Source organism: Anticarsia gemmatalis, chromosome 14 (assembly GCF_050436995.1).
Source record: "Anticarsia gemmatalis isolate Benzon Research Colony breed Stoneville strain chromosome 14, ilAntGemm2 primary, whole genome shotgun sequence".
In the NCBI taxonomy this organism is placed as follows: Eukaryota; Metazoa; Arthropoda; class Insecta; order Lepidoptera; family Erebidae; genus Anticarsia; species Anticarsia gemmatalis.
Window position 1 is genome coordinate 9,686,898 of NC_134758.1, and position 24,053 is coordinate 9,710,950.

The 24,053-nt window shown below is 33.4% G+C and overlaps 1 long non-coding RNA gene across 1 annotated transcript in view; it reads left to right on the forward strand.

Moving 5' to 3' along the window:
- The first annotated feature begins 663 nt into the window (after positions 1-663).
- The window catches only part of LOC142978313 (uncharacterized), a 149,356-nt gene continuing 125,966 nt past the window's right edge, over positions 664-24,053 (forward strand). The window contains exon 1 of the long non-coding RNA XR_012959751.1: positions 664-680. This is a non-coding gene — a long non-coding RNA (uncharacterized LOC142978313). The remainder of the gene's footprint in view (positions 681-24,053) is intronic.

A 24,053-nucleotide genomic window follows, 5' to 3' on the forward strand; every position in this document is an offset into this window, starting at 1 on the left:
TTTTACTTCTTCTTTGTACAAAATAGTATTACAATTGACAACTGCTAATTGCTATAGTTAGTATTCCAGTTAAGCGCTTACCAATAAGAAGGAACAGCAAATTCTTAGAATATTATTCACAGGGGGCACTATACTATTCCTTTAATACTTATACGATTGACATAACTCATCACCTTACACATTATCAGGTTATCTGATTCCAAACTAAGCTGACTTCGAGCTTGTAGATGCAAATACACTATAAGATTTAATTTTAAACACGTTCTTAACTGTCTGACAGTAACTCCATACGTCGCTTGCTCACTCGCTCGTTTAGCCTCTCCGCTCTCCGCTCTCAGTAGCACAAAATCCTATCCCCATAGTCCGAAGACTATGGGAGTGGTCGTCCGCCAGTGTGTAATTACAAACGCTCGGATAAACACGACATACGTCTTACGGACACCTTGTAATTATAATAAGTGTTCAACAATTCAATTAATGTTTATAAGACGATGTATACTTGAAGTATATTATAGCAGTGTTGCATTTTAGGGTTTGTTGCAGAAATGTGCATTTGACCTTTCTGGTACCTAGTTTTAACTTTTTTAGGTACAAATAGACTTGCAAGACGCCCCGGCCTGTATAACTTGCGTAAATATATTGTAGTATGCTTGTTTACGTTAATTTCCGTATGATATCAGGTAATTAACATACAGCATGAAAGTTCAAAACATTATACAGTGTTTTGTCACTTTCAATCAATTTTGAAACTGTAAATGTGTGAATAGGAGAAATTACTGTTGTATAAAATTATTTGTAGCTTTAATGAAACTGTTAATTAAACTTGTAGGCCAGTTTCAGTAATACTGCCCGCTTTCAGTATATTGATTGCAAGGACATCATTCAGTTACTACTCACTATCCATCTAAATAATGATTGACGATAACGTTTGCGTTTAGAATCATATAATATTATCAATTCTAAATCATTTCACACATGAAATCGATTTCTGCTTTTGTTAAACGTTCATTAATATAAAGTAATAAATATCGTGCTTGTATGTCCAATTGAGTATTGAATGCAAGTCTTAAACGTAATTTATATTCCTCTCTGTGTGGTCTAGGAATGAATAGATGTTGTCAAAGCGTTGCAGACATAGTGTGGCAATTTTGGGCGAACCTTAATGCATGATTTGAAGGAATTTGTAGTCGTAAAAGATTTAAGGTATAGTGCTACATGAACAACGAACACAATACGAAACAACGCTACAAAAGATACTAATGGCATTAAGACGACACTCGCCGTTATTGGCGATGTAGAGGTATATACGACGGGATGCAATGGGTCCGTGCATCTCGCGCCATAGCATTGCGATGCATCATATACGTGGTTTAGGATGCATAGGATATTGGTTAGGACGAAATAGTAGAAAGCAACAGGCATGTATTCCGAGATGTCTGAATGAGAATGTATCATCATGACTTAGCCTTTCTTCCAAACTATGTTGGAGACGGCTTCCAGTCTCACCGGATACAGCTGAATACAAGTGTTTTACATGGAGCGACTGCCTATCTGACCTCCACAACCCAGTTACCTGGGCTATAACACGATACCCTTCGGTAAGACTGGTTGTCAGACTTTTAAGCTTCTGACTACTGTTAACGACTGTCAAAGATCTTCCAAATTGACAGCAGGGACCCACAATTTAACGTGCCTTCCGAAACACGGAGGAACCCGATTTGTATAAGATGGTCACCCATCCACAGAACAACCTCGGAAAGCGTAGCTTAACCTCAGAGATCGATCCGCGCGACTGTTGTTAACTAAGCCACGAGCTCCTCCGAATGAGAATGTATCAATAAATATAAATAGTATGTGTAATATATGCATGTATGTAATGTATCATCCAATGATGATGTGTTACCCAAGAGCACAAAGAGCACGACATCAGTGGATCTGATATAGAACCTTGTCATATTATTTTTGTATGAACAAAATATAAAAACCGTTCTTCATTTTCAGCTCTTAGTTATAATTATTGACCTTCCATCCCAGGAACGTGCTCAGTAATTTAAGTATTCACAAAAGTATTTTCATAAGAGTTGATTAACGATAATAACGTTAATTAAGTTACGAAGTATGCAATAAACTTTTAGGTTTTCTAGAACCTAGATATTTAGTCTACGAACTTTAAGTAAATTCTTTGTTGTAATTATATTAGAACTTTCACATTTTAGAGAGATCTTTTAAAGGCAAAGCAAGAAGATCACAACTATTTTTTATCATGTAGAAAAAAACAATACTAAGAGGTTTATACCTAACTAGCTGACCCGCTCAACTTCGCTTGCGTCACATAAGAGAAAATCAGTCAAAATTTTCCCCGTTTTTGTAACATTTTCTACTGGTACTCTGCTCCTATTAGTCGTAGCGTGATGATATATAGCCTATAGCCCTTCCTCGATAAATGGGCTTTCTAACACTGAAAGAATTTTTCAAATCGAACCAGCAGTTCCTGAGATTAGCGCGTTCAAACAAACAAACAAACTCTTCAGCTGTATAATATTAGTATAGATTCTTATTAAATTTATGTTTCCTTTTGTGAATGTGTACACTTAAAACCGCTTTGTCCGATTTAACCCCTGATATCATTGGCCAAAGGTGCGACAAAAACCCAATTTATAACAGACTGTTCAAAAACAAAAGACATCTTTCATCTTTAAAGAGATCTTTACCATAACTACAACATTTGAAAGCTCTACATCACTATTCAAATATCAGTCATGGAGAATATAAAAAATACTTGTTTCACTCTTTTCATAATCACTATCATTTAGATACTTTTCTTATTACAATAAAAAATCGAACTGTTTTGACAAATACATATATTACTTTAACCGTTGTATAAAGTGAACAAGGATATGGTCAACCTATTTGAAACCGAGTGTCAATCACAGCACCAAGACTATATCAATTCAAAGTACACTAAGTATATTTGCATTTCATATTAAAATGAACCCACAAACACTGTATAATTTGTCCAATCCAGATTAATAGCCGGCCAGTTTCATCGGATCGTTTTGTTTAATTTTAATTAATTCTTGAATGCGTGGGAATACTAATTGGTGGGATAGGAACAGGTATATAATTATTAACCCGTTTATCTATTAGAACGTTAATTTATAATTGGTCATTATAAATTGTGGTGATCAAAGCGATCGATATAAGTCGTGATATCGTGTAGAAGAGTGTACGTTTAATTGAATTGAATTAACTGTTTGTATGAGTAAGATGTAATACAAGAAAAAAAAGAAAAGCCTTGCAACTTTTTTAAAATTTTATATAATTATGAGTGTGCATATAAGCAAAAAAAGTTCTAATAGAGAGAGATGAAATTTGAAAAAAGGGAATTTTAAAAGAAAAATATATAAAAGGTCAAATGTAGTACTCATAACCGGCGGTCGTATATGACTAGATGAATGGATGAGAATGAGGCAAGGGAAGTTTGTAAAAATTGTTTCAAGTGACGTTCTTTTTCTCTGCCTAAGGCTATGGGAAAAAGTGTGATATTATATAATATATGTAAAATATAATATAATTTATGTTCTGAGTCAAGTGTTCAATAGCAGTAGTATTACGTAGTAGTAAAATTATACATTTGTAGTTACTTCAAAAAAATAGTTTCAACGAAATCCGTCAGGGGCGCTGATCAGATTTACATACAATATGTCGGTAGAAGCAGAAAATCGTCTCTCTGGTCTATTAAACATAACTTTCTATCGAGCACTATAATAGGTACTCAATTCAACGTACTTAATATTCTCTATAAAATCATAATAAAACACAAAATATAGGCTTTTAAATACACCATCAACGTTTTATTTATGTAAGTAACTACCTTTATAGCCATGTCGTAGGAAATATTATAATTTTATTATATTATTGATCATTAAACTTTCTTCTTCAATAACTTAGTGACAGAGTTGATTCATAAATAATAATCATTGTAATAAAGATTATATGCATTTCCCGTCAAAGATTTTTCGCTTATGATGTTTCAAAAGCATCCCGGAGTTCATAAATATGATTCATAATAATCCGGTTCCCTGTAATAGCTATATTAAGCTGACAATATATAAAACCAAACATATTTCTATCGGAAAATTAAATCAACATGATTAAAAAGATAATTTTACCATCTAATGATAGTAACCAATTCTAAAGATTTGAAAAGTATGAAATATAATCCTAAAGTATGATTTCCAATACAACATATCCCATTAAAACATCAAAAGAAACCATACAAAAATATTTTCACATAAAAATGCAACGCAGACAATTGATGTCATAGTGAAATAAAACTGTGGGACAGAGACAACAGTAGGTGTCTTTCGGAGACACCGCAGGGGGGAGGGAGACAGCATACAGTGCAATGTTCATTAAAGAGGGTCAACGTAGGCTTGGGGGTGTAATTTCCCCCCATCTCCCCCCTCCGGCGATCTTGTGGTCGTCTTTTTAATTTGCTCTTGGATTTCAGGGATGGCCACATTCGGAAAATTGATGCGCAAATAAAAGAAAATCTTTGTGCATAGCCCGATTTTGAGGCAATTTTTCCTTTGTCAGTTGATTCTGTGTGAGCCAGTTCGAATTCAAATCTGGAATTCATTTCTGGCTGGTACATTAGCAATGAGAAAAAAAACTTTCTTTTTTCTTTTGAATAAAGGGTTCCATTCGCATTTTAAATCACATTATAACCTTTTCACTTCATAAAGATTATAGAGCTGTAATCTTCACATTCATGTTTTAGTTCTCATCACCGCCATTTTATCCGGACTTGAAATGAAAACGGGACAGTTATATCTACACAAATAGCGATTATTAAGAGTAATAAAACTTAATATCGTTAATAACACGATCATAAATTATTCAAAGAAAGTACAGTTTCATTTCGTAGATATTTTCTTGTAATAATAAAGCAGTAAACGTCTTACAGATGTAATTGATCCGTGATACAAAGAGGACGCTAAATCACGGATGTGTTACGATGCCATATTAACATTAATGTAAAACTTATCATAAAATTTATGTTTCTATTTCTTTAGTATCTTATTACACACTAACAGACTCACGCAGCCCCACTTGTGTTGAATCTGGATGAAATTAAACAAAATTTTAAGATTTGTTGTATGAAAAAATGTTTTGGTCTGAAAAAAATTAGCTTATGTTGAGCCCGAGATATCTGCTATCTCCCCGCTAAATTGTATAAAATTCGGTTCAGTAGTCTAATCGTGAAAGCATAACGGACAGACTTTTGCCTTTTTGTAATGAAGTAGGTTTGGATTAGAGATTAAGGCTTGTATTATATAGTATTGCATAAATTACTTTCTTCAGATGTGCCTATTACTGATCACAGGTTTTTATTACTCAATTAAATTTATAATATTTATATGTTTTTGATAAATCTGTATGATTTAAATAATAAGTAGATGATAAATAGTACGTATTTATTCTAAATAAATCAAAAAAAGAAAGTGAAATGCGTGTACCTAAATTATCTTCATAAGATACGGTAAACTTTGTCACAAAATGTATGTACTAATACTTACTTACTCTTCATATTTATCATATTTATGTCTAAAGCACAATTACACCCATTTTCTTATTCTATTTTCATTTAAACCATAACATTACATCTTCATAAAAGAAGCATACGTCTAAAATCATTCATACCACCAAAACAAAAAATAAAAATAATTCTCAAAATATTTCCCGGATAATTTTCCCTTACATTTTCTTATAGTACCAGCCCTATGATCTCAAGACATCGCTGGGAGGCGCGGCGTCTTATCAACGAATTAATTCTAGACTAACGAAGACCGGGGGCGGCTTCGCGATTAACACAACCACCCCTCTTGTGCAGACCTAAGGGATGATAGAGCGGGCGAGATTTTTAGGACCGGTATGGAGATTTTTCTTCGGAAAATTTGACGTTACAGGTATATTTTGCACGTACCAAATAGTTTCCTCGGCACCCACTAGGGGCGTTTATAATACAATAGTCTAAGAAATGAGAATAGTAAGAAATTACTGAAGTAGAAAAAAAATACTACAACTGATATACCTTAACTTTACATTCTACTGGAGCATACTATTATTAGTACCAAATGCTTTGAAATCCACTAGATGAAAGAAAATATTAGTCAAGTTGAGGTTCTGGTCTTAATTTACCGTTTTTACTCATAAGGAAAATAAGTTTCATTCAGTTGGAACCTCGAAAATCGTACACACAAATTTTACCATATCTTTGCATTTTACAAGGAAAAATAGAGTTTATAATATAAGTAAAACTCGAGAGAGCTCGTGGCTTGGTTTACAACAGCCGCACGGATCGATCTCTGAGGTTAAGCTACGCTTGCCGAGGTTGTTCCGTGGATGGGTGACCATCCTAAACAAATCGAGTTTCTCCGTGTTTCGGAAGGCACGTTAAATTGTGGGTCCCGGCTGTCATTTTCGAAGATCTTTGACAGTCGTTAACAGTAGTCAGAAGCTTGAAAGTCTGACAACCAGTCTTACCGAAGGGTATCGTGTTAATACCTAAGTAACTGGGTTGTGGAGGTCAGATAGGCAGTCGCTCCATGTAAAACACTGGTATTCAGCTGCATCCGGTGAGACTGGAAGCCGACTCCAACATAGTTTGGAATAAAGGCTAAGCGAATATATATAATATAAGTAAAACACTAAAACAACAGGAACTAATTTGAAACGGATGTAAAGTTTAAGTGTCACGCTTAGTTTTACCATTTAAATGTAAATAGGTGTCGTAAAACATTGTTCAGTTTTAATGTATCGTAACATGAGAGCATGTGGATGGACGCTGAGTGCTGTTCAATAAAATGTTTAGTGGTAAAGTGATTGATTGTGTAATGTTACAAATGTTAAACAGACTGGCAAACGCAAACGCACCGCCTAAAAAGGGGATTTTATCACTAGTGTCAACTTGCGGGTAGTCGTCGAAAAAATTGGGTTTGATAGTCCGACAGCGCCCCTAGGGGATGCGATTAGAACTAATATTTTGATTTCAATTGCCATACATGTTCAGGGGGTGAGGGGGGTGTGGAGAGGGGTTTTGTTGCCACTATCGTCATGCGAGTAGGTATTGAAAAATTTTGGGTTCTATGGTTCATCAGCGCCCCTAGCGAATGCGATTGGAACTAATATTTTTGATGTCAATTTGGACTGTTACAGTAAGGGAATTTGAACTACTACTCGCTAGAGTAGTAAAAAACTTTTGGCAGTACATCAGCAGTGCGTTGTGAAAGTCTCCACGCACCATAATCGCTTGAGAAGTCTGAAGCAGACTTAAAGCCGCACCTAAGGTTAGAGGTACTGTGGAAACGTGGGAAGGTGACGATCGTAATCTCCTGACCTGAGTGATTGTTTAGAACACTTCACCGTTAGCTGAGTTAACACTTTACATTTGAGTACACAAATGGCAGTTTGAATGCAAATTGATAGTAAAAGGTATCGCGCTTTAGCTGTAAAGTTGAATCAGTTAGTTAAACTTTGCTGTTGTTTGAATGCTTTTTAACTTGTCTGAGAATAGATTTGCAAAAACATTTGTAGATATCAGAAATCGCCTTTTTCTTTTTTCCTTTTTTCTTCTTGGTGGCGTAAATGGCGTATTGAAGAGTAGGTCTATAGTCTATAATTACTAAAGGCTTAGATAACACAATGCTTTGTGCCTTCAAGGTTGGGAATTTATTATTATTTTGCTGTTTAAAATCATGATGCGATAGACTTTTGTTATGTAGAATTTGTTTTTGTACTTTTTCTCCCCTTAAAAACATTTTCATCGAGCGTCCTGTCTAAACGTTTCCTAAGCCATCACCCCAAGGTCCGAGCGGGTGGCATATTAAGACGAAGTTGGAAGTAAAAAAAGGCGAAAAAGAGTTTTATATTCTCTCTCGAATGAGAAGAAATAGGAAAACCTTTCTCATTTAGCTCAGCAGTGCAAGCTGGGGTGCCGTGCTGAACACACTTCTAGTTATTACAATTATTTTACCAAAATTTATTTAAATAATCTCTGTATTAATTGTTTTATGGACTTACAAATTTTTCGTGGAACAACCTTGTGTATATTTCGTGTATCAAGTTTACTTTGAAGTATGTTAAAGTGATGTGTTCAGTGATTTATGTCTAGACGTAATTGTGTTGTTGTTTTCGTCTCATAGACGTCGAAGGTCAAGTGAAAATCAGGTGTTTGAAGATGTCTGTAGCGATGTACTTGGAAGACGTTGATGTGCTTCAACTGTTGTTCAGTTTACTGACTGACATGTCGGGATTATTGACGTTTTGGAACTACCCGCTATCAAGATGACTAAACAGAAGTGTTACTGTTAAGAAGAGATTAAGAAGAATGATAAACACTTATCGCAATCCAGTCCGAAGCTTATGATACCGGAAGAGCTGCACACTTATTCGTATGCAAATAAGTTAAATCGGAGCAAAATACCGAGGAGCACCTATGGCAATGTTTTTTTCCGGAAAATCTGGGAAAAAGGTAATACAAAAATTTGATTTTGTCTCTTCAGTGTGTATGAATCTTTCAAGTCCTACATTTGGTGCCAAAGTTGTACATTTTCACTTTTCTATATCTTGTGATGGAATAGAAAAATATAATTAGTTAAATTATTTTGTGTTCTACAAACTTATTGAAGAACATTTAAGAGATATACGGTAGGCAACGTTTTAATTCTCTTATCATTGATAGTGTTATTTTTATAGAAAACCTTTTTAAACCTTATTCCGATAACTCAGTAAATCCTTAGCCTTGGCATGCACGAATTATCTAAATTATAATTATTGATTCTGTATACAGCCAAAATAAGGTAGCTGTTTCAAACAAACCACCGTCAGTTTTACAGAAGTTCTATATTCTAAATTTCTGATACGTCTGCCACCCGTAAACCTTGCATGCAAGGCTGTCTATTAAGTTGTCGGACTATAAATGAATAGATGACACATCTTACAACTATACTAATAAAGTATTAAATTATGTAGGTATGTCAATAAACATAATTACATATTGAACGTCCAATGAGAGCGCATAACATTCCTTTGTCTATACTGTCATTAACGCTTTACGACGATCTTTACCTATGACTGTTATATGCTTAGTATAAATTACAGTTGATAATAGGGAACTTTATCTGATATTATCTTTAAAGATTATAACCTGTAGAACAACGTATAGTTTACATTCTTAAAAATTAAATTATTTTTTTATGGTCATACAACTAAATTGGATACCACTGCGCGTGGAAAACCTAATTTATATGAAATATGTTATTTTGGAAATCAAACTAACGACACTCGATTATAACGTGGTTATTACACGTTTTAAAAACTTTTGACTAAGAGAAAGCCAGATCATTGCAGATAATTATCCAATTAATTAAATAGTATTTTGATGATGCGGTAACCTTATAAACAATTAACGTATGCAAGAGGCTCCGCTTGCGTTTGGTTTTTTGAGCATGGGGGTCTCAACTAAGTTCATCAAAATCGTCTTAGCGATTTCACCTTCACAGACATAGAGAGATTTTATGTCTAATATTATGTTAGATCGGATGTTGCTTAACGTCAGCGATGGCTACTTATGATATAGGCAAATATTACAACTTAATTGCAAATAAAATTCTATGCAACAAATGAAAAGAAAACTGGTACTTTTATACTTCTGTTAATTAACTAGTTGCGATTTCTAACACCCGATCTTAGCAATAACTATAACTATTTAAAGAGTTTAATGAAAATTTACCTCTTCTTTATATTCTGGACATACTTTATTAAAGGGACATAAAGGAACGTGTTTGCAGTTTCAGATGATTTTTCCATCTCATAGTTCTTTAAATGAACGTAAAACTTTGTAACTACTCTTTTTTGCTATCCTATTAGTACTATTAATTAACAGAATAAATTTCATGGTTTTCAATAGTTTTTACAAATATAAATTTCTGTTTGTGTTCATCATGTTGTTAACCAAAAGACGTTGACTTGAAATGGAAGTTAAGAATTCAGTTTCAGGTAAATAATTGAAAGCTATAATTAAATAACTACTTTTGTTGCTATGTGTTGAGGGTTTTATTTCTAAATACTTCGTTCATGGTGTCCCAGATATACATATAAAAATGTAGGCTACTCTCTCAATATTTACTTGTCTTAATCTATATACACATGTACACACCTATACACATATATACATTTTTATACATCACATTTTTATTTTCATTGTAACTGATTTTCAATGAAATCTGTAGCAAATATGCTTTTATCTGAGTTATGAAACGTTGGGTCACGTATTGATCGATGAGAGTACCTACGTATTCTTATATGGCTTGGGGTTATTAAAAAAGTTCAATAAGTGCATGAGGGTTCCGTGCTGACTGCGGCTTGATTTCTTATAATTTTATCTCAGTGTATTAATCTTTAACTATTAAAATCTAGTATTTTAATAGTAAAAGATTTTCCTCGTACCTAGCATAGTGAGATGAAGAGGGTGCTAAAGATTTTCGTTGTGGCGAAAATGCGTTGTTGGAGTTTATTGGTTGGCCACTTTACAAATAAAATAGTTTTGTTCCATTACAAGAATGTTTGTAATGACAATTAGGTTTGTAAACATTAAATAATTTTCATAACTTGACGAGATTTTATTTTATTTTTTGTAAGCTAAATAAACAAGCATTTAACTGCATGAGCAATAACTTTTATCAGCGAATTTATATACACAAATATAAATTAACAAAATAACTGTACATAACCTGTGTACATACTATGTCCAAACCCAACCACTAACTCAAAAATACCACAAAAACATTAAAATTATCGTTTCAGAAACCGCTTTGCGGTATCCTAAATATAAGTACTTGAAACAATAATCCGGTCAAACTCTGTAAGGGTCACATTCTTACCTACAAAAGTACGGAACCTTCGTTATCCCTAAGCCACACAGCGGAAAATTTCATTTCAATAGGTATTGCCTCGATACCTCATTGCAAATAACTCGGGACCCGGCTTAATATGCATTAAGGGTATTCCCGAATTTTCTCCAGTAAAAATGTATGGAAGCAACCCGCGCGTGACGTATAAGTGGATTATGTCTGCCCTCTCGCTCGCACGTAGAGCGCCGTCCTTTGTCCCAAATCCTGAAATGTTGTAAGTTGTTAGACGTGGAGAACGCTTTTTGGATATTTTTTTGATCTATTCGATCAATAATATTCAGAGCAGTTAATGGGACTTTTCGTTTTTGGATTAAAAGAGAACCATTTTAAAAAAATGTAAGGTTGTAATGATTGAATCATGACAAAACCCCTTCTTTTTATTGTAGAGTCCAGAAGCTAATTTTCTAGCGGTGTGACACAAATGGGTTATTATTATTAGTGATATTTAACTTTTAATATAAATATGGCGAATTACAACGACCACTTGCAAGATTTTAAAGTATTTTTTTCATCTGGCAACCATCAGCCAGTCCTCTTAGCAGATCTGCTATGAGGAAAAAGTCAATCCTAGTTTGAAGAGAAAACTAAACTTATTCTCACACCATTTCGCTAGTTATTTACCTTGAATGTAAACACGATGTGCTAGTCGCTGGGTGGCACAAAATAAATCAAAGATGTTTTCTAATAATTTTATAATCATTTAAATGTATTCGAGGCTAATTAAAACATTAATAAATGTAAGTGCTTGTAATTGCCTAGTGGCGGTAAAACTGGAATACGATTTATTACTTCATTTATTATATAATTACTTGTAAATGAATACCTAAAGAAATCAATGGAACTGTCTAACTAATAAACGTCGTGTAAGCACTGATGACTTATACAGTGTTTTGTCTTTCTCACTCATATGCAATTTCGAAATTGTTAGAAAGTGACAAAACACTGTATAAGTAAATCAGGGCGTTTATGACGTTTATTAGTAAGGCAGTAAATCTGTAAGATTTAATTACAATTATGGTACATTTTATGATCTAGGAAATACGTGAACTCGTGTGAATGACTTTTTATTATTTAACTGATAGTAAATATTGTATTGTAAGTTGACATCTTAAGCGTGTGAAACGGTTTTGCTTGCTGCCCCTATACTAGATAAAATGACATAATTATAATGCTACATAATATCCCGCCTGGTATACCAAAATAAACGAGAGCAGCGACATGTACGCGCTTCAAATCCCCCATCGACCCCAGGCTCTTTCATCTGCCAAAACTGCGGTCGCAGCTGTCACTCCCGCATAGGTCTTTTAAGCCACGAAAGAAGATGTTACCTTGTAACAAATATTCCCCTGTCTGACGCCACCTGAATCATCTGCAATAGATGGACACAGGCCATGATGATGATGATACCAAAATACCGCCTGTCGAAAACTTACCAAGTGTTTAAAATGCCTACACCCAAGTTTTATTTATAATGCTAGTTTCATATAATAGGGGACGGCCGCCTTTGAGCAAAATGAGAAATATTGTAAGGAAAATACAAAAGACTAATGCTGCACAGTACTTTGCCCAGCCAAGGAATCAATCAGCAGTCGTATATACTTCTACATAGACGACAGATGTAGTTCATTTCCAAAATGAGCCGAAAATATGGTAGGTACCATTAGTGGTTTCATATTTCTAGCTGAGTCCTTTTCCATACTTATGTATCATCCACATCTCCATAGTTGGAGACAAAGGCTGTGTGATGTAAGCATATTTTTCTGCTCGCAGTTCGTTCAGAAATCAATACCTTTTCACCAGACGAACAATTTGCACTAACATCATAACGCTGGAAGATACGTTCAGACGGAAACTGAAAATTGAGAACTATTATTTACGAAAATTGAAGATGACTTTATTGAGATGAACAATTATGAAGGTTAATGTAAAATTATGTTAGTTATTACCAAGTCAAATTAGAAAAAGTATCCCTTTATTCGCATGTTTTCGTAAAGTTTATATACACTTAGAAACGCCAATTAATATAATTGTTCCAATACTTTGCGTAAGTATTTTGTCTCCATAAATAGCTCCTGTACCTAATATAAATAAAAGCCCAATACCTACCCTAGACCAATACGACAAATAGAAAACGAAATAAAAATACCGAAAGAACCTTTCACGCCACGAAGTAAATACAAAACCATAATAAGTTTACACCGTTCCCAATACGTCTGGGGCGAGAGTCCCGTTCAAATGAAATTTAAATGCAACGGGAAAAAAACCTCTGTGCCTGTACAGTCCTGTACAAATTGCAGCAATAGTTGGTGCGTTTTTATAAAATTACTCCATCCGACTGTACCAAGTATTGACTTAACTTCAATATGGCGCTTAATGCAATAAATTGTGGCGGTTGCGCTGTTTGCAAGGTTTTTATTTGTTTATATTAATACAGTGTCTAGCTTTGTGAAGACGTCTTCGGGAATAAGATAAAAGTTTTAGGTTTTTGTTAAGAAGTACCTTTTTAACATAATTCAGATGCTGTTATGGATATAGTTTGAAGTAAAGTTTTTTTGTAACTGTGGATCGAACAACCCTCAGGCGTATGATGTTAATAAATTATATGAAGAATTATCAGTTGAAATCTTTCAATATGTAGATAACAACATTTTAATAGAGTTTCAAATATTTGGTCATATGACCTCGATAATAGTTCAATATTTATTCAACATTTTTAAACTGATTATAAGCGAATTAACTTAGACCTCAACCTATCTTTAAAATTTTCCAAATCTAAAATGGTTTATTAGTTTCACATGAGCAAAGGAATTAGCTACAATTCGTTACGTAGTTCAAAAAGAAAGCGTACAAAAGGCCCGGTGCTCAAAGCGTGGCGTTCTTTAATCTCCAATAGTCATTCACTAAGAAATACTGTCATTAGACTCCCACGAAGTAGTCATTTATAATCAAAATCTATTAAAAATGCTAATTGATCTTCACAAAAACTAGTTCTTTCTACGCTAACAATGTTACATGTTAATTTAATAATGAGTACAAAATAGGACATCGGTCCATAAGTGCTTGTAAATGATGATACTGCTTATGTAGATGGCTACTAATTATTTTGAATGCAGCGATCGGTTGCTTGCAACTGTGTTATAGAGTTGCTGTGCATAGTTTTTGTATGGGACATTGATCAGCCCTTGCGCCTGACAATTCTTTTTTCTGTATTGAAATATTGAAGTTATAAATGTATCGCTATGAAGCGATACTTTTGCATCGAAACTACGTTATTTCTACAAGGTGTCGTTTGATTTTGATCTCCAAACGGAACATTAATTATAATCAGTTACTCTTTGATTGAAAAACTCAAAAAAACAAAAAACTACAAACTCTATTTTGCATATCGCTCTTTATATAAAGTATTATATGTCATATATTAGACGTCTTTTTAATATTCAATGTTTCATTTCGTTATTTTTATGGACAAAATCGAGTGCATAAAAAGAGAAAACATCTCTCTTCTTTGTTCTATGGCTGTATGTACCAAAAATATGAACAAATATTTTCATACGACACGGTGCAAAAACGCAGTCAACTCCGAGTTCACATGTCAAGACTAAATCGTGAGTCAAATTAACAAAACAGTATTATGTATCGCTTATATTCTATGAGCTATGTACAAAAACATAACAAATATTCTCATATGGCTGGACGTTTAAAAAAGTAGTCTACCCCGAGTTCAAATGTCAATAACAATATCCGTAGAGAACTCAATAAAACCGCGCCATTTAAACTTTCTCATACATAATACTGTGCAAGTCAAAGCAGAAAGTTTGGTACACATAACCTGCGCGCAACTTGTGTACAACACAATAAAAATTAAAGAACAAGCCTTTTAACTTTAAGATCAATATTGCGAGCGTACGCTTCAGTTTGTTCAGTATGTAGGGTGTGCTTACATTGTAGGTAATGGCGAGTTAAACAATATATTTTGTAGTCAACAGTTAGCTTACGGAAATATGTTGCTGCTGTATTTCAGGATAGCAAATTTTGTAGACTGGCTTTCCTCCAGTTCGTAGATTACGTCTAATTTTACAATTAAATTATGGAACCTTCTTCGTTGACGTTTTAAAGTTAATTTTAGTAAGTTAAATAGTAAACCTAAGTACCTATGAAAAATTCACAAATATATACACATATATAAAGTACGTTAATAATATAAATAATTGTTAATTGTTGTTTTTAATTGTTTTTTTATAATATATTCATTATTCATTACTGTAAACGTACCTACACCATATAATTTTGTTTATTGTTAGCTCTTTTTCACATAATTTATTTTGATACTCAAAAATGTAATACGAGTAAGATCATGCATACGAGTGTACTTTACAATGTAGTATACACTGCGTAAGATGATCAAATGTAAAAAAAAGCTTTGTTCATTGTCGCTACATCACTCGCGTCGTAACTCTTTCGCTACTATATCACCACCCTTCCTTTTGTTGAATGTTCATACTTTTTTCTACAGGCAAGTTGCTACAGAAATTACTCAAACAATTTAGCTGGCATCAAACACGCCTTTGATGGTACAACTTTGCCGACACTTCGCCGTCCAATTGTTTTCTGCCTATGTTTTATGAAAAATGAACGCTTCAGCTGAAAAATAAAGAAGGATGACCTATCGTGAGGGTTTTTGAAATGAGAGAAGTACTTGTTTATGTTAGTATTGGGTATTATAATAAATAAAAGTAGACACGTGTTGACACACTCATAATTATTATTAATGATTGGTCTCCGAAATAAGGGTCTGGGAGCATTGAACAGAGTGTTGTTAAAAACCCAATAATTTTACCTGACATCAAGTTTGTTAATTGCAAGATAGCAATGGCTAAACAGATTTTAATTGAAAGGCCTGGTTTTATGTCTTCGTAATTGGAGATTTGGAAGTATTTATTTCTTTTTCAGCACCATATTTTGTGTAGTTTAAGATGCTGAAAGAGGAATACTCTGAGACTTACCTCTTCGTCTTCTTCTACTATTCAATTAAATTTGGTACAATCTAATGCAGAACAAATATTATTCTAACTCAAAAAGGCTCAACACCACAATCCATTGTTCTAGCCTTATGTAAGTCTAGAAACTTTTAGGTAACCTAAACATACCTACACGTGCCTCCAATAAAACAGGTACAGAAAATTAACAAGTACATTAAAACTCTATAGCCATAACTTGAGAACTAACAATGAATCCAAAATAGTCTGTCGTTAGTAATTATAATAGCTAGAATTAAAGCCTATAAAGAGGTTTACACACTGTCTTAGGTACTAATAAATATCGTCGAAGCACTGAATATGAGTCAAATCAAAATCAAAAACTGTATATGAGTGAAAAATACATATACATTTTCAGTTTCATTACTTAGCTGAGCTTACACAGCCTTTATAAGCAAAAGCGTAAAAATATTGCGCAAAACATTATATTTTGAAATATTATTTTCTGCACGGGTAATTTCGAGTTTCGAGAGTTTGATATTTAAAATGTACTACAAAATTAGTTCCTACGGTATCCGCTAGGACGCTGGTTTTTATTTGTCGAAAGTAGCTATAGTAGTAGAAAATCGCGCTACACGTCTACAAAGCAAACTAATTTAGTTTGCGATTGCGTTTAGTAATCGTTAGTATTGCAGTGAAGTCATGCCCTGCTAATTCAAATATATTTTGGTTCGAGATCTTTCCTAATGTCATTCAAAAAATCTAAAAACAAATTATATCGATTGATTTATTTAGTCAGTCATTATTATACATTAGTCAAATAACTTTAGATTTTTATTGTAGTGTATATTCAACTTAATATTACCATACAATGGGTTGTGTAAAATGAATACGAACAGCAAGGTACTAGGTTCGATTAAAATTTGCCTCGTTTAGTGTATGCTAATCGGTTAAACGGATGGTGAATGATTGAATGAGTGATCGGTTGATGTGAATGATAAAAGAGTTGGGTTCCGTATACCAACTTGTAATATTAACTAGAGATCTTTGCATGGAGTCTTACTTTCTATTGATATATCCACACTGCAAGCCATGATATGACATAAGCTTCTTTAAAAGTAATCGTGCAGACTGTCCACAAACTGTCGAATCCGACTTACTGCGTCTAAAACTAAACTACTGCGTGGATTGTCATGCAATTTAACACATATATTTATATATGATACATAAGTTATAACCTAGATTAGCACTAAAGATATTTTCATTCATAATCTAGGATTTTTTCATGAGGAAGAAATTGCAGACCGACGCTATTTCAAAATAGTAGTGAATCGCATTAATCTAGGCAACTTCGATGTCCAGTGTTCATAAAGCAAAGAAAAAAAACTTTAATAGAATAACGATATTATGTATTTATTTAATCATCTACGTGTTTCTGTTCTTGCAAAAAAATTAGCATCTAATGATCTTTATTTTACTATTTAAATAAAGTTGTTAAGATCCGACATTTTAACAGTGATTGTTTGGTAAAACCGAATAGAAACTGTATACAAGGTGTATCGATTGTAAGACGAGAAGTTAACAATCTTAATAGTCTTGTTTCAATACATTGTTGCACTTTATATTGTGAATTCTCCTGTAACAAAAGAAAATACCGATTGAGAATTTAGTTTCAACGAAAATATAGGTACTTGAAATCATTATTAAAAAACAAATCCAATCGAACATTAGTTTTTATGTATCCAATAATAATGAATGTTTTTAGAAATAACAGTTACTTTGGATAATTCGTTATAAATACCTCAAATTATGAACTTAATGCATTTCTGTATCATAAACAAGGCTTTGCGTTATAATATGAAAAATACGTTTTGACACTAATGAGTATTTTTCATATGAGTAAATTGTATAGATATTGAAAAGAGCAACTTAACATGTTCAAAACTAATAATTAGTAAACTATGTAATTAGCTGTTTTTGCCAAGATCATAGGATTTTTCAGTTTAATTACTATTTATATACGTATACCAAATATAAGATGCGTGACTTACCCACGGTTTTATTAAAAGATAGTCCGGAAACCAGGCATTATTCCAGCAAGCAACTGTACAATTCGTAAGGAACCCAAAATAATTTGCAAACAGTAGCATTAGAATTCCGAGCGGTTATTTTTCACGCCCATTTCTAAGAACAATTGTGTTCAGCCTGGACACAAATAATGTAAACGACACATGCCATCACTTAGAATATCTATAAAAAACAATATTACTAAGAAACGATCTGTGAAGAACCATTAGTCATTTCAATAAAACGAATGGATAAATGGACTGGGATGTATTATTTAATAGATCGTTTGTTGGAAAAGATGCTAAGGAAGTGGGCATTTTTTTAAATGACTTTTCGGAAGTTGTGTTTTGTCTATAAAAATAAGTTTACTGTGAATAGCTTGCATTTTTAGTTAGTCTTTGAATTAATTTTGTGTGGTGTCTTTTTGATGACAGTTGCTCCAACTATCACTGGTTAAAAAGAACACGGTTTTTCTTCTTTTTCTAAATAAAATCACATCATAACATCAACATTTCTATAACAAATAAGAACTATGAGAATGGCATAATTTTGTATTTCAATTAAAATGAGTTAGTTTTGCTAGTGTGTGTCTAGTCTCCTTTAATTTAATAAGCCTGTTTATACATTTAAATAACAATAATCATCAAACAACTGGACCATCCAAATAAAATTAGCAACCCGCCATAAAAAAACTTCACCCCGTATTCTAATTTGGTACAATCCTTAAATAAAAGTTTAGCCGAATCAGTTTAGAAGTTTAATACTCAAAAAGTGCGTGAACAGTTGGTAACTAGGCTTATTTAACCGTAAAACGTATACAAAATTCATCTGAGGCACACGATGGAAAGAGACAGTGTTCGTAAATTTCCCAGGAGTGGTTGTGTCGCGGACTATAAAGAAATATCACTCCGAGTGCGTTTCGCGGCGCTCCTTTTTACAACTACGATTTGATGGTTTTGATGCTTGAATACATTTTATTATCAATTTTGGTCATATAGTACTGAGAGGAGCTCGAGGCTAAGGAGAGAAGCTCGTGGCTAAGTAGCAATAGCAGCACACGTGATCTCTGCTACGCTTGCCGAGGTTGTTCTGTGGATGGGGGACCATCTTATACACATATCGAGTTTCCAAGAGGTTCACCCATCTACAAAACAACACTAGGCAAGCGTAGCTTAACCTCAGAGATCGATCGACGCGCTTCATGAGAGCTAATTCAAATTTTTATCAAAAAAACCGTAATTACAAAATACTCCATTCTTACTGATATAAAGTTTATCAACCTAAAAATTATTTACTGAGTAACCAATGATACAAGTAACCAAGAATTTGTTGTCATCATTAATCAAAACAAAGAATACCAATCACGTATCGACATTCCACAACTCGAGTGCATTTATAACAAACGTAAATATAAACGTAAATCGGATAATATTTCACAAATTATAGTCCAACAACTTTGTAAAGAACTTCGTAGGTAAAGTTCGCAGCTGATAGAAGTATACGAAAATCAGATTTTAGAACATCAGTGACCTGTTGGCTTATGTAGTTGTGTATACTCTTTTTGATACAGCTGCTTTATTTTGGAAAAACATAAAATCAATAGTTATAATTAAGACTAGCTGAGCCGCGCAACTTCGCTTGCGTAACATAAGACAGAATGGGTCAAAATTTTCCCCGTTTCTGTAACATTTTTTACTGTTAATCTGCTCCTATTGGTCGCAGCGTGATGATATATAGCCTATAGCCATTCTCGATAAATGGGCTATCTAACTCTGAAAGAATTTTTCAAATCGGTCCAGTAGTTCCTGAGATTAGCGCGTTCAAACAAACAAACAAACTTTTCAGCTTTATAATATTAGTATAGATAAATAGATGCACTATTTATCTTGCAAAGGTTCGCTGTTGAGTTTTCAGACTACAGTTGTAAACAAAAATGGCGATTGTTTTACCAGTTTAGCTAATGGCATGTTTTTGTATGAATAAACAACATTTTGGCTCGATGCCTACACGTGTACGCTAGCACAAAGTTTTTGGGCTCGCGTTACAAAACACGATACGTTTTCAGTTTACTAGGAACGCCGGTCAATGTTTTATTTCAATTGAAAATACCGGCTTGTGCTGTATCGGTTGTCGGGGTTTAAATGTTGAAATTCGAAACTGCATTTTTTGTGCTTTTAGTAGACAAACAATTAACTGGAGTTTTTTGTTCGCTTGTTTTGCGAGGATTAAATCGATTTAACAGTAGTTTATGCATACTTTATTGGAGTTGTTTATACGTGAAACGTGGTAAATACTAATATTCCAGGATTTCCCCTCGTGTCTTGCGAAATTATTTGTGACTAATACAGACATTACTATTCAGATGCTAGTTTATACTTAGTTTTGATAAAATCATACATAATTATCTATTAAGTATCTTTAATGTGAATAAGTATTATTCTAAAGTTTATTCTAGAATTGCTTTACACTACAATTAAGAGATACAGGACCAAGAAAGTAAATAGTTTAATTCAATAGAAGACTTTAAGACGATTTTTCTTACAAAGAAGTAAAAAGTTTAATAAAATATAGGACTTTAAGACTAAAAATAATTATTCTAACAAAAATGTATCAAGTATCAAAACAAACCGAGTGTGATACATTAGAAAAAATCCATTTCAGCTCAACCAAGAGACGCTATAAGTAGGATTTGGCGCTTGGAAATCCAAGGAAAAGGGAAAAAAGATGCGCTAGAAAGAGATAGAGCATGGCAGAGTAAATGGAATGCATGTATTTACGGATAGGTATATAGATTGAATGTTAAATACAAGTGGCTTAGAGCACGAGATAGAGTTTCCTTTTCATGTCATTTTTATAGAAAAGGGGTGTCTTTCAGCTTTGTGATGAGTCATTGTGAGTCACACTGAAATGTTTTGCTCTCATAAAAGTGACTTATTAATTTTGCTGGTCATTTAACAAAGGTTTAATCATTCTTTATACTTATTAAATACTACACTCTGAAACAAAAAAAATACAGTCTTTTTTTTGTGAACAAATACAAGGAACATGTACAATGTACATACAGTTAACAGAAAGTGTTATTGTAATTACAGAAATATATTTATTGCTAATTAGCAATGCACGATTTTTAAACCATTTTAAACTATTGGATAATACCCGTAGTTTTTCAAGTCTTTATATATCAACAAAAAGCTAGTTTAGGTTAGACTACCTAACTACTACTAACTGAACAGACAATCTAAAAGCAAAATATACCAAAACAAAAATATCTTATAAATATAAAAAGACATTGTTATCTTATACAGGGTCGTCTTAAGGCGAGGAGTGGGGGGAGGGTAGGGGAGGTTAAATCTGAACTCCCAATCCGTAGATATCAAAGCTATTTGAGTGAGTGGGATGAAAACGGAATGTACTAAATATATTTAGATGTTTCGTTCGTGAATACGAATGATTTTTTTCCTGATACAGTTTGTTTATTTCTATTTAGAGTATTAGTGAGTTAGTTAGTTTTATATTCTATAAAGTATTGGTTAAAATTAAGCTTATTGTGGACTAATTAGCCTAAGTTGCCTTCTAAAAGCGTTTTAAGTAGCAGTCTGTTTTATCTACTTGGATTTCTCATCCAGATTAAGTTAGAAACTATATTACATCAAATTTCGTTCAGTAATTTAATGTAAAGCGTGATATTTATATAGGTATGTTTTCCGTTCAGTGTTTTAGCTGCAAAAGTTTAGGAAACAGACTTAATAGCTCACTAACTCGTTACCCAGTTTAATCTTCGTTAATTGCACCATCACCGTAACAGTAATTCCTAGTTATTGACATATACCTACCTAGTTTTGAAGCTCCATTCCATACCCCTATCGATTACCGACAACCGGCCAGCTATCGAGAAATTTAGTAGAACAATCTGTAGCTCATCAGTTGTCATCGATAAATTTTGTATGAAAAACTGTTTAGCGCCTCTATCGGGCGTCGTGGGAACTATTTTGGCAGTACATTCTAAATGTCAAGCTCTCGATACTCGACAGTACCGACTGTAAAGAATTGCGCTGCTGTTTGTCCATTTTGTCATTACATGACACTGACATTAACAACTGATGCGGTTGTTTTTCTTTTATTTATAATAAATTATTTCATGTTCAATTGTAATTAGTGTCCCACAATAATATACTAGTAATTATAGTCTCAAATAGCACGACAATTTAAAATATCAATTAAACATCAATCGTTTTGTAATCACCATTTGTCGCTATTATCATTCTTTGAACATCTTTCCAATCCCTTAACCTTTAAGTTATCTTAATTTATAATTTCCGTAACAGTAATAGTGTCCATATATTTGGAGTTTCATTATTAAAAGATAACAAGTAATTGTCCTTTCTTTGGCTGAATGCCACCCACGGGAGACATTTCGTGTTCACAACGCATTCACTTAATTATACATATTAATTAAGACTACCGTCAAAAGCTAAAAAAACCTTAATACTAGGAATGCCTTCAACCGATGTTATTAATATTTCGTGTAAGGCCACTTGCACACTGTTGGCATTTGTCGAAATTGAATTGTTAAATACGCTAATCTTTTAATTGATTGAAACTGTAAAATTGAAAGGTTACTTAACCAACTTATGATATAACCATTCAATAATATTAAATATTATTAATACGAATTAATACTCGTATTAATCATATTGCTATAAACAATGCTGTGAAAATTATTACTTTTGAAAAGTTTTTGTTCTGATGTCTTTCTTATGTAATTAATATCATATGAATATTGATAGTTTTTTCTAAAAAAATATAATTTTAATTTAAAACCCCTCGTATTTACTAATTTGAATGAAAAACGGCGGTCCACTATATTAATCGTTCCATTGAATAACAGTCATTATCTATCAAATGAATCAAACTGTACAGCAAGAATATTTTATTCAAAGTTTATCGAACACCGTCATAGTAATTGATTCTCCCCATCCGTAACTAAATCCCTGGAGAACGCGTGTCTGCAACTCACCTAACACTAGTATTTTGTATAAAGGAAACTTGTATAAAGTGTCCAATTTACGGGTTTCGTGCCAGCAGAGTTTAAAAGAGTAGCGTAGAACAAAAGCGGCCGACTTGGCGTCCATTAATAAAAACTTCGTACCGACGCTAAACTTTAGCAATATTGCAATAGTCTGAGCGAACCTTCATTCATATCAAGTCACGGAACTTAGTTCTTAATTCTTTTTTAGCAAAGGATCGTGTAACGCCATGTTTTGCATGTATTTGACTTTTAAACAGTGCACTTTACATTCGGAAGTGAGTGCTTAATCCCGGTTTTATCTTTTGGAAGAATTTTTGTAAAAGTACTACTGTTCTTTTTTACTTTTTTTGTGGCAATCAAGCTCTTGGTATTTTTCTTAGCGCAATTAACATTCGGATTTATTTGCAGCTATTATCGTTTATTTCTCATGAGGCGTACTAAGTGGAAAGAAATGGCTAAAAACACCTTTCCTTGAAACTAACTAATTAGGCTGTAATATTGTATACGCTGTAAATTTATTGAAATGACACCTCTGTGTAACATAATAAACATCAACAATTCATTTAGGGGAATAAACCACTAGTATCCCATACTTTCCATATACCAATGTATAGATAAAACTACGTAAGACTAATAAACACGACACAAGCTAATACTTACAGAGAACAAAAGCGTACTAATTACCATTATTATTACGCTCAACTAATGAACGCGGCTAATAAAACGAACTACTCTCACACACACATTCTAACATCTCACATGTTCCTATATCCGTCACATATCTCACACGCCCCCAACTCTTTCGTCCGTTTTACCCCCTTTTCCCCATTTTTCCGATAACCGTATTCGCCAATAGAGTACGTGTATGAGGAGGCGGGGCCAAAAGGACCTTTATTGCAAATTCTTTCTTCGAGATGTGAGAATCTTTGTCGATGTGTAGCAAACCTTTATTAGGTCTGTAATGTACCCGTATTTTTATGTTACCCCTTTGTAGGGGGTATGCTA